Source organism: Taudactylus pleione, unplaced genomic scaffold (genome assembly GCF_031769625.1).
Source record: "Taudactylus pleione unplaced genomic scaffold, aTauple2 ptg000864l, whole genome shotgun sequence".
Taxonomy (NCBI): domain Eukaryota; kingdom Metazoa; phylum Chordata; class Amphibia; order Anura; family Myobatrachidae; genus Taudactylus; species Taudactylus pleione.
Window position 1 is genome coordinate 2166690 of NW_028285266.1, and position 11607 is coordinate 2178296.

The following is an 11607-nucleotide window of genomic DNA, read 5'->3' on the forward strand; positions in this document are numbered from 1 at the left end:
AGGGCATAGCCCACTGTGTCTATTATACAAGCTCTGTGACAGGGCATAGCCCACTGTGTCTATTATACAAGCTCCGTGACAGGGCATAGCCCACTGAGTGTATTATACAAGCTCCGTGACAGGGCATATGCCCACTGAGTATTATACAAGCTCCGTGACAGGGCATAGCCCACTGAGTGTATTATACAAGCTCCGTGACAGGGCATAGCCCACTGTGTCTATTATACAAGCTCCGTGACAGGGCATAGCCCACTGTGTCTATTATACAAGCTCCGTGACAGGGCATAGCCCACTGGGTCTATTATACAAGCTCCGTGACAGGGCATAGCCCACTGAGTGTATTATACAAGCTCCGTGACAGGGCATAGCCCACTGTGTCTATTATACAAGCTCCGTGACAGGGCATAGCCCACTGAGTGTATTATACAAGCTCCGTGACAGGGCATAGCCCACTGTGTCTATTATACAAGCTCCGTGACAGGGCATAAACCCACTGAGTATTATACAAGCTCCGTGACAGGGCATAGCCTACTGTGTCTATTATACAAGCTCCGTGACAGGGCATAGCCCACTGAGTGTATTATACAAGCTCCGTGACAGGGCATAGCCCACTGTGTCTATTATACAAGCTCCGTGACAGGGCATAAGCCCACTGAGTATTATACAAGCTCCGTGACAGGGCATAGCCCACTGTGTCTATTATACAAGCTCCGTGACAGGGCATAGCCCACTGGGTCTATTATACAAGCTCCGTGACAGGGCATAGCCCACTGAGTGTATTATACAAGCTCTGTGACAGGGCATAGCCCACTGGGTCTATTATACAAGCTCTGTGACAGGGCATAGCCCACTGTGTCTATTATACAAGCTCCGTGACAGGGCATAGCCCACTGAGTGTATTATACAAGCTCCGTGACAGGGCATAGCCCACTGTGTCTATTATACAAGCTCCGTGACAGGGCATAAACCCACTGAGTATTATACAAGCTCCGTGACAGGGCATAGCCTACTGTGTCTATTATACAAGCTCCGTGACAGGGCATAGCCCACTGAGTGTATTATACAAGCTCCGTGACAGGGCATAAGCCCACTGAGTATTATACAAGCTCCGTGACAGGGCATAAGCCCACTGAGTATTATACAAGCTCCGTGACAGGGCATAGCCCACTGTGTCTATTATACAAGCTCCGTGACAGGGCATAGCCCACTGAGTGTATTATACAAGCTCCGTGACAGGGCATAAGCCCACTGAGTATTATACAAGCTCCGTGACAGGGCATAAGCCCACTGTGTCTATTATACAAGCTCTGTGACAGGGCATAAGCCCACTGTGTCTATTATACAAGCTCCGTGACAGGGCATAGCCCACTGAGTCTATTATACAAGCTCCGTGACAGGGCATAAGCCCACTGAGTATTATACAAGCTTCGTGACAGGGCATAGCCCACTGAGTGTATTATACAAGCTCCGTGACAGGGCATAGCCCACTGTGTCTATTATACAAGCTCCGTGACAGGTCATAAGCCCACTGAGTATTATACAAGCTCCGTGACAGGGCATAAGCCCACTGTGTCTATTATACAAGCTCTGTGACAGGGCATAAGCCCACTGTGTCTATTATACAAGCTCCGTGACAGGGCATAGCCCACTGAGTCTATTATACAAGCTCCGTGACAGGGCATAAGCCCACTGAGTATTATACAAGCTTCGTGACAGGGCATAGCCCACTGAGTGTATTATACAAGCTCCGTGACAGGGCATAGCCCACTGTGTCTATTATACAAGCTCCGTGACAGGGCATAGCCCACTGTCTCTATTATACAAGCTCCGTGACAGGGCATAGCCCACTGAGTGTATTATACAAGCTCCGTGACAGGGCATAGCCCACTGTGTCTATTATACAAGCTCCGTGACAGGGCATAAACCCACTGAGTATTATACAAGCTCCGTGACAGGGCATAGCCTACTGTGTCTATTATACAAGCTCCGTGACAGGGCATAGCCCACTGAGTGTATTATACAAGCTCCGTGACAGGGCATAAGCCCACTGAGTATTATACAAGCTCCGTGACAGGGCATAAGCCCACTGAGTATTATACAAGCTTCGTGACAGGGCATAGCCCACTGAGTGTATTATACAAGCTCCGTGACAGGGCATAGCCCACTGTGTCTATTATACAAGCTCCGTGACAGGGCATAAGCCCACTGAGTATTATACAAGCTCCGTGACAGGGCATAGCCCACTGAGTGTTATACAAGCTTCGTGACAGGGCATAGCCCACTGAGTGTATTATACAAGCTCCGTGACAGGGCATAGCCCACTGTGTCTATTATACAAGCTCCGTGAAAGGGCATAGCCCACTGTGTGTATACAAGCTCTGTGACTCCAGTTCATAGTGATAAAGTAATATGGATCACGAGAATGAACTGAGAGGAGAGCAGAAACAACATGTAAATGCTAGCATTGCAGCGGCTGGAAGTCCATCACTTTTATCTAAAGCTGATGCTCAAGGGCGTAGAGGCTTTAAAACCTTAGGGAACCTGAAATCAAAAAATTTAGATTTTACAGGGGTAAAGACAAAAAAAAAACCTCTAAAGACTACTAATTTTGCAGAGAAACAGAAAATTGGCAACATACCATTCACCACACGTAGCGGCAAGGAAAGACTCAGGCTTTGCCCTTTATTTCTGAGTGGTGGTTCTGCAGCTGTCAGTGAGGCATCTTGTGCCTCTCGTGATGATAAAAGACCTTTTCAATCAGACTATAGAAGTGTGAAAAAATTTAAAACCAATAAGGCAGTCGAACAAACTGTGTTTTTTGAAACACAAATGTCAGAAATCCCTGAGGAGAGTCTAAGTGGGTCCACAAGTGGCATTTCTATGTGTAAGCCTGACCTTTCAGAGAAGCCGCCCTCCACAGTTTCTTTTCCATCTGTAGTTGTGGGGATGAGCAGTATTGCCGAGGACATAGAAATTGAGGATGCCACCGTGGAATTGCAAGAGGATGAGAGGAATATATGTGCAGCTGATGCTGGCACTAATGAGGATGTTGAGGATGAGGATATTATTTGTATAAGTCAGGCACCAGTGGAAGCAGCTCTTGGCCAAGATAAGAAGGCCATTGCCATGCCTGGGCATAGAACCAAGAAATCCACATCTTTTGTGTGGAATTACTTTTACCCAAACCCTGACAACGTTTGTCAAGCCATTTGTAGCCTCTGTGAGACCACAGTTAGTAGAGGTAGGGACGTTAAACATCTAGGAACCTCTACGCTATTACGTCATCTGCAGCGAGCTCATGACAGGTGTTTGATAACAGAAACTACTGCAAAAAAAATAACAACAAGCAGTCCAGCATTAGCTAGATGCCTTCTCTCTACTAAATCCCAGCACCTGCAATCTCCACCGACAACACCTTCCTCCTCAATATCCTCAGGAATGATCAGTGGTAGTACAACATCCAATTTATTAGTGCTAAGTCACGGTGACTCCTCCAATTTCCAGGACACCTCAGAAGAAACTGAATCTTTGAGCGCTAGGCCTGCTGCTGCTGCTGCTGGTGGATCTTCATCCCAGAAGTGGACAAAGAAGACTACTAGTAGTATACCAAAAAAACAATTGACTGTTAAAGAATCTCTTGCAAGGGGAAGCAAGTATGACAGCTCTCACCCTGTCGCACAGCGGATCACTGACGCCATGACAGCTATGCTAATATTAGATCTGCGTTCAATATCCTCAATTAATGCAGTGGGATTTACACAGCTAGTTGAGGTCATGTGTCCCCGGTACCAAATTCCATCTCGGTTTCATTTTACCCGAAAAGCCATTCCTCGGCTGTACCAGGACGTTAAACAGAACCTAATTATTGGTCTGCAAAATGCTATTGTACCCACTGTCCACTTAACCACAGATATGTGGACAAGCGGTAGTGGACAAACTAAAGATTACATGACTGTGACAGCCCACTGGGTGGGTGAATCGCCTTCAGCAGCAGCAGTATCTAACAAACAACACCAGCTCATTCAGAGGCAGGCAACTCTGTGCATCACCGGATTCAATAAGAGGCATACCGCTGACAACCTCTTAGAAAAACTAAGAGATGTCATAGAAACATGGCTTACCCCACTTGGACTCTCCTCAGGATTTGTACCTTACCCCAGCACAGTGGAGAGTACTTTCTGTCTTATGCAAGGTGCTCAAACCATTTGAAGTTGCCACTTGTGAAGTGAGTGCTGACACTGCTAGCTTGAGTAAGGTGATTCCCCTGATTTCGCTTTTGGAAAAGCAGCTGGAGAAATTGAAGGATGATATTAAACAAAGTGATTCCGCAAAGTATGCTGGACTGATAGATCAAGTCCTTTGTTCGCTTCGCCAGGATCCACGGGTGGCCAAGATCTTGAAATCTGATCATTATATTTTAGCAACCATTCTTGATCCTAGGTTCAAGTCATATGCTGTGTCTTTCTTTACAACTGACCCAGATCTTAAAAGAACCAAAGCGCTCCTGGTGAGCAAGTTGGCAGCTGAAGTGACACATGGCACTACGATGACGTCTCCTCCTTCGGTTTCTGCAGCAGCAGCCAGAAAAAAATGCACCTTTTCCAAAAGACCCAGTGGTGATGCAGATAAGTCAAGTCAACATTTTGACATCTGGTCGGGTCTAAAAGATTTGCCCAACACCAGTGACACCTCTACCGCAACTCCATCTAATACGATTACCATCCAAAGAATGGTGGAGGATTATTTTCAGGACACCATACACGTAGACATGTCACAGAGTCCCTTCGAATATTGGAAGAAAAAAAAGGCAATTTGGAGACCCTTGTATAAACTGGCTTTGCATTATTTAAGCTGCCCACCCTCCAGTGTGTACTCGGAGAGAGTTTTCAGTACAGCCGGGAACCTTGTGAGTGAACGACGAAGGAGGCTACTTCCACAAAATGTAGAAAAAATGATGTTCATTAAAATGAACTGGAAATTTCACGAGGAAAACCTTTCCCACCAATCACGTCACAGTACAGATACTTCTGTAATGGTAGATTCCAGCGGGGATGAACTGATATTGTGTGAGGAATCGGATGATGTACACACTGATGAGGGTGAGGATGGCAATGATGGTGACATCATGCCACTGTAGACCTGTTGCCTTTAGTAGATTGGAAGATTTTTTTGTGGGGGCCCAAACAAACCAAGCACTTCAGCCACAAAGTGGCAGTACCTGTCGCTGAAATGCTTTGTTTGTTAAAGTGTGCATGTCCTTTTTAAGATCCAACATAAAGGGTGGGTGGGAGGGCCCAAGGACAATTCCATCTAGCACTACCTTTCATTTCTGCCACTGCTGTGTGGCATAGTTTCATAGATGTGCTTTAAACTGTGGTGTCTGTGCCACTGCGCCGCTGCTCTGACGCTTGGTCACCAGTCAGCTCACTGCAACCTTTGGCCAATAATGGTGAAACCAATAATTTAAGCTGTGAGGTGGTCTAAATTGACTGTAAATGACTGGAAATTAATGTTATTGAGGTAAATAACACTCTAGGAAGAAAAAAAAGCCCAATTTATGTAATTTTAGCTTTTTTTGCCAATTTTGGCAAAAAATCCAAATCCAAATCCAAATCCAAATCCAAAGCCAGTCACCGCAGTTTGGCAAATCCAAATCCAAATCCAAAGCCGGATGACGAATTAGAACCAAATCCAAATCCAAATCCGGCAAAAATGGTCCGGCGCACATCCCTAGTATTAATTCATAACTGAATAAACACCAGTTTTATTTGTGTGTGCATGTATTCACATTGTTGTCACAGCTACTTGTTCAGTGCCGGAGCAGAGCCATTTTGTGTCCTGAGCCGGCCTCACCCCTGAACACATGACATCATACCACGGAATGTGGCCACCAACACCAGGAAGTATAGCACTGCCCTGGATGATTCGGTGGCTGCACAGGAGGTAGAGTGTGTGTCTTTCCAGGCAGCCTGCAAGCCAAATGCTGACACCACTCGCACATCCCTAGTTACAGCCTTCTACTTGCTAACTTTATCATTACCTTACTAAAGGAAAGAGCTAAAATGCACAGCCCTGAGACTATCTGGTCAACTGAAACATAGCTGCAAAGCAGACCACTTGTTCCCCAGTGGAAATGGCCAGTTATGGACAATAAGCTTTGAGGTCTCTTGTTGATCAGATGTTACTACCTACCACTGTAATGGAGTCTTGGGGATTATTTAGCATTCTATTAACCAAAGTCTGCTGGAAGGAAGCCAAAATAACCTTCTATGCTCTCATGACATAATTATTAACTGGTCATATTGTTAATATTAATTCCCAAATTGGAATTCTATTCCCAACATAGGGGCCCCTTCACCAACGAGTTTTAAAACTTGTTGCACATGATAAATGGTGCTCAAGCCAATTGGCATTGGAGCCCTTTTTACACAGCTTCAGACTCAAGGCCAGATTTATCATTGAGTGATATTCTTGTTATCACTTGTTACAAATCTTAAATGGTGCTTTAACCAATCAGCTCCTAACTGCCATTTTTTTTTAAACTGATGACAGTTAGGAGCTGATTGGTTGGAGCACCATTATCATACAAAACAAGATTTAAAACTCATTGCTTATGATAAAACTCATAGATAAATGGGCCCCATAATATATACCACAGTTGCACACTATGCCGATGTTCACGGAGTTAAGCGATTATTTGCTAAAATCCATAAAAACTCATTAGGCGCATGCATTACACAGAGTGTCTCAGAAATGTACCGGAAATGCACTGGGCATTCCTGAGCAGTGGCTATTCAGATAATTGCACAAATGGCTGCATACTCAGGTTGTAGGCCATACTCTGATGGACAGTCTGCGCCCAGCATGGGGCTGGTGCAAGTCATACTTGCCAACTTTCTAGCAGCCAGGTCAGCACAGCCCAGGGTGTGTAAGGACATGGCTTGGCATAAGTGGGCAGCGCGGGATGTGATGGCACGATGGCATCATCATGGTGCTGCCTCCGCTATACCATCTCAAGATTACAGGCATTGTAAAGTGGGGGCATGGCTACAATAATGCAATTCCACATAAATTGCATCATAGGCCACCCCCTTTATTCGGCAAGTGGGTGGCGCCGACTGGACGTGGTGCAGGACCAGTAGACTTGAATGCATTTCCATATGGTCAGGAGCAGCCCCCGAGATTCAGGAGTCCCCCAGCCATTACAGGAGAGTAGGCAGGTATAATGCAAGGTCCAATGATAGTTCTCACTTGTACACCAGGGGAAGGGCTGATTGTAGCATTAGCATAAAGTCACAGCAGTGTGTGATTCAGAGCCAGGCCCATAGACTGAATCAGATGGACTAAACCATATATTTTGTAAAATTTACATATTTTACATGGTACGTTGCAAACAACCTAAAATTGGCTGATCAACTAATTCATCCCTGTGTAATTTTCTGGGTCTGATTATCTGGACCCATTAATCAGGAACACTTGTAAATTACACAGGTTCAATTACTAATTAAAACCAGGTGAAAAGCAGACTTGATGTCAACCAGCCACAGAACCTGTGTAATTCCTGTGTCCATGATAAGAGGGATAGTACAGCAATATGTAGGTTATATTTGACTATTGGTGGGATGTATCAAGCATCGCATTTTGAATGCAATACATTCCGCCACTTACCGCATGCACAGTGGCGTAACTATAAATTTTGCTTCCCCATGCCAAAAAGTTTCAGACACCCCCCCTCCCCCCCCAAAAAAAATCAAACACACCCAAAGACGACGTTTAATGTGTGTGGTTACATGATACAGTAATGTGCCTTGCACATTATGACACACTAAATAATGCCACTTATAACACAGTATGCCACACTGGAATGCCCCTTTAACACATTATGCCACACCATAATACCCCTTACAACATTATGCCACATAGCAATGCCCCTTACACATGCCACACAATAATGCCATGTATATCACATGACATACAGTAATGTCAGGCCATAATGTCCCTATTTCACATTATGCCACACTGTAATGCCACATACAACACATTATGGCACACAGTAATGCCCCTTACACATTATGCCACACAGTAATGCCCCTAATAGCACATTGTGCACACAGTAATGCCAAATACACATTATGCCAAACAGTAATGCCCATTAAATCCCACCCTGACAGATCTACTTCACCAACCCTCCTCTCTGCTCCTGCCAGTCTGTCACCTCAGCTCAAGACAGGTTGCACAGTTTCTATGTCCGTGTAGATCCAGATTATTGGGAACATAGTTTATAACGTGTAAACTGCGTGCATCAAGTTAGTGCCCCTTATACAGTGCCCAGTGTAGTTGTGCCCCATATGCAATGCCCCTGTACTAGTGCCCCTTATGCAATGCCCCCTGTAATGGTGCCCCATATGCAATGCCCCCTGTAGTAGTGCCCATTAAAGTAGTGCCCCCTGTAGCTGTGCCCATATGCAGTGTGCCTCTGTAGTTGTGCCCCTTCAAGTAGTGCCCCCTGTAGTTGTGCCCCCTCAAGTAGTGCCCCCTGTAGTTGTGCTCCTTCAAGTAGTGCCTCCTGTAGTTGTGCCCCTGCAAGTAGTGCCCCCTGTAGTTGTGCTCCTTCAAGTAGTGCCTCCTGTAGTTGTGCCCCTGCAAGTAGTGCCCCCTGTAGTTGTGCTCCTTCAAGTAGTGCCCCCAGTAGTTGTGCCCCTTCAAGTAGTGCCCCCGGTAGTTGTGGCCTCTACTGTAGTCCTGCCCCCCCAAACCTCTCCTCCCCCCCGTACTTACCTGACTCTGCGCGGCTATCATCCGGGGTGTTTCTCCTGCTGCCATGCTCACTGGATCTAAATTAATCCAGCAGATGCGGCTGCTCAGTTTCCTCAGCGCGCGGGTGATGTCATGACGTCACCCGCACACTAATTACTGTGAACGATGGCCTCTGAAGTGATCGAAGGCCTCAGATCACTTCAGAGGCAGGCGCTCACAGTTGCAGTTGCGAAGCTACTGCCCTCTGTGCCCCCACGCCACCCGGCGCCTCCAAGACACTGCGGGGCTGTGAGGGCAGTAGTTACGCTACTGTGCACGCATTTAGTAATGCCATATGCATGTAGTTGTGCATTTAAAACTGCAAAGGACAGCTATTCCTTTAAGAGCTGTACTTTGCAGTGTAAGGACGTCCAGGTTTATGACCCGTCACCCAGGAGTCCTTCTGCGCATGTGCGGCCGTCGGCCAGCTCATGCGCGAGCCGCAGGGGACTTTTATTAAGCCTATTGGATACAAGCTCCGGAAAACAAGCTTGATACATATGGGAAATGCAGTCAAACTTCCGAAAAATGCCATTGACCGCAGTTTAGCGTTTGTACATCCCGCCCTATATGCTGGTACTTAATAAGGTGATGAATTGACTGGTCTGGCGGTGAATTCAGGCCTGACTAGATGAACAGTAATACGGGAAAGAGGATTTCAAATAACTTTACTAAAGAAAAGAAATGGTATAAAACAATGGTAGCATTTACATAACATAACTTTTCATCGATCACAAAGTTTGGTTTTATTTCCACACATTACATTATCATTCTTAAAGATTAAGGAGTCACGGTCTTGCCACAATCTCTGTTCTGCAATCTTTCATGTAACCAGTCCATGCTGTGTAGTGAAGGCCTCCCTGCGGAGGCAATAATATATGAACGGCAGGAGCTGGAAAGACCTCCTTTCTATTGCATCATTCAGCCTCCCACTATTTCTATGATTCAATGGCCCATTAACAATATAATCCTACTACATACAGGAATACTTCACAATACCTCCCAATAACCAGTTTTGGATTAACAACAGGGTGGACAGGGGTGGCTCCCACACATAGCTACATCACCAGCATGGGGGTCACTGTCGCACATTGTAAACTGTGGGTTCTGCAGTGTGTTCAACACATTTGTGGTGCTGGGAGTATTAACAAATCATGGGGTCTATGGGCCTGATTCAGAGCCGCTTGTAAGCAGCCGCTCGTTTGCTCCGAGCGATGTTCGCACATCTGCGCATGCGTATGGGTCGTAATGCGCATGCGCCAACCAGTCATTGCGGTCGGAAATCGTGCGCTCGCAAAACAGCGAGGGCCTGCTAATTTGAGTGACAGAATGAGGCGTTTGTGGGTGGTGGGGAAGGTGCTTGAAAACGGGGAGTGGAGATCCGAACGCAGGCGTGCCAAACGGTCAAAACGGGCATTTTATGGGTGTGAATAATTAACAAAGCAGCGTCATCGACCACGTCACTTGGTTGTCTTTTAGCCTGAACTGCTCGCAGTGATTGCGGGAAGTAAAACCTACCACAAGCACTGCGAGCAGTTCAGACGCCTTTTTGATGTACTCGATTAATCTAATAAATAGCGGAGATGACGTAGGATGCGAACGGCCAGGGGGCATCTTTACAAAAGAGCGAGCGCATGTTACGTTCGCTCGCTCAGACATAGAGGCGTCAACAGACCGCAAAGAGCGAGCGCTTAATTTAAATATCCGGCCCCATTTTCTGAACGACCGTTCGCAAATAGTGTCCGGCTCTGAATCAGGCCCAGTGTACTAAGCTAGTGGTTTTCAACCTTTTTCAGCTGGTGGAACACCAAATAAGATTTTAAAATTGGTAAGGCACACCATCAGTCCCCCACGTAGAAAAACACGCACATTGGACCCCATCGGAAAAAAAACACATAATTAGCTTTCACAGAAAATAAAAATAAAACACATTGGCCCCCATTTAAAAAAGCTTTAAGTTTAATTCTTTACTAAGTTAAATCATTGGCAAAAAATGTTCACTTGCAAATGTAAAAAATACTAGGAACATTCAGGCCCTGATTCAGAGCCGGACGCTCTGACAGAGCGCTCGCTCTGAATCAGGGCTGTCCTTCTTGATTTTTAGAGCGGCATCCTGGCCGCTCGTATAGCTGTGGGTGACCACCCTCAGCTATAGTGAGCGGCCAGGAAGATGGTCGCGATGGTCAAGACCATCGCGACCATCGGGCTTGCGACAAGACCCTTGTGGTAGGGTCTCGTGGCCGCAAGCCCCAGAGAGATTTTGGCTCTAACAGAGTGATTTCAGTGGGGCCGCCCCCAAACGGAGGCGTTCACATGGAAACGCCTCCGTTTGGGCAGCCACTCCACCAGCCCGCCCACCAAAGGGGGCGAGCTGTCACTCAACATCAACAGCTTGCCCCCTTTGTTGTGAGACCTGGATCGACGGAGTGCCCATCGCTATCCAGGTCTCGCGCATGCGCACGACGGAGCCATCTCCGTCGTGCGCATGCGCACTGGCCCACCATCGACCCAGTTTCGAGCGCACAGAGCTTGCGACCGGGTCTGAATCAGGCCCTCTGTCCCAAGTAGGATATGGTAGGTTTTTATGTATTCACTCTGTTGGTGAGTTCTTTCTCAGATTTCCCATACTTTTGAAAGTCTTTTTTTACTCAAATAAGCTTCCTAATGAATGAGGTTTATATTATCAGAAAATAGCTTATTCTTGCTCTTCCTTAAAATGATCTGTTTAATGAACACCACTTTTTCAGTCACATAAAGCAGGTTTCTCTGCCTTTGAAATAAATTAATAGGGCGTATATTTACTAAAGTGCA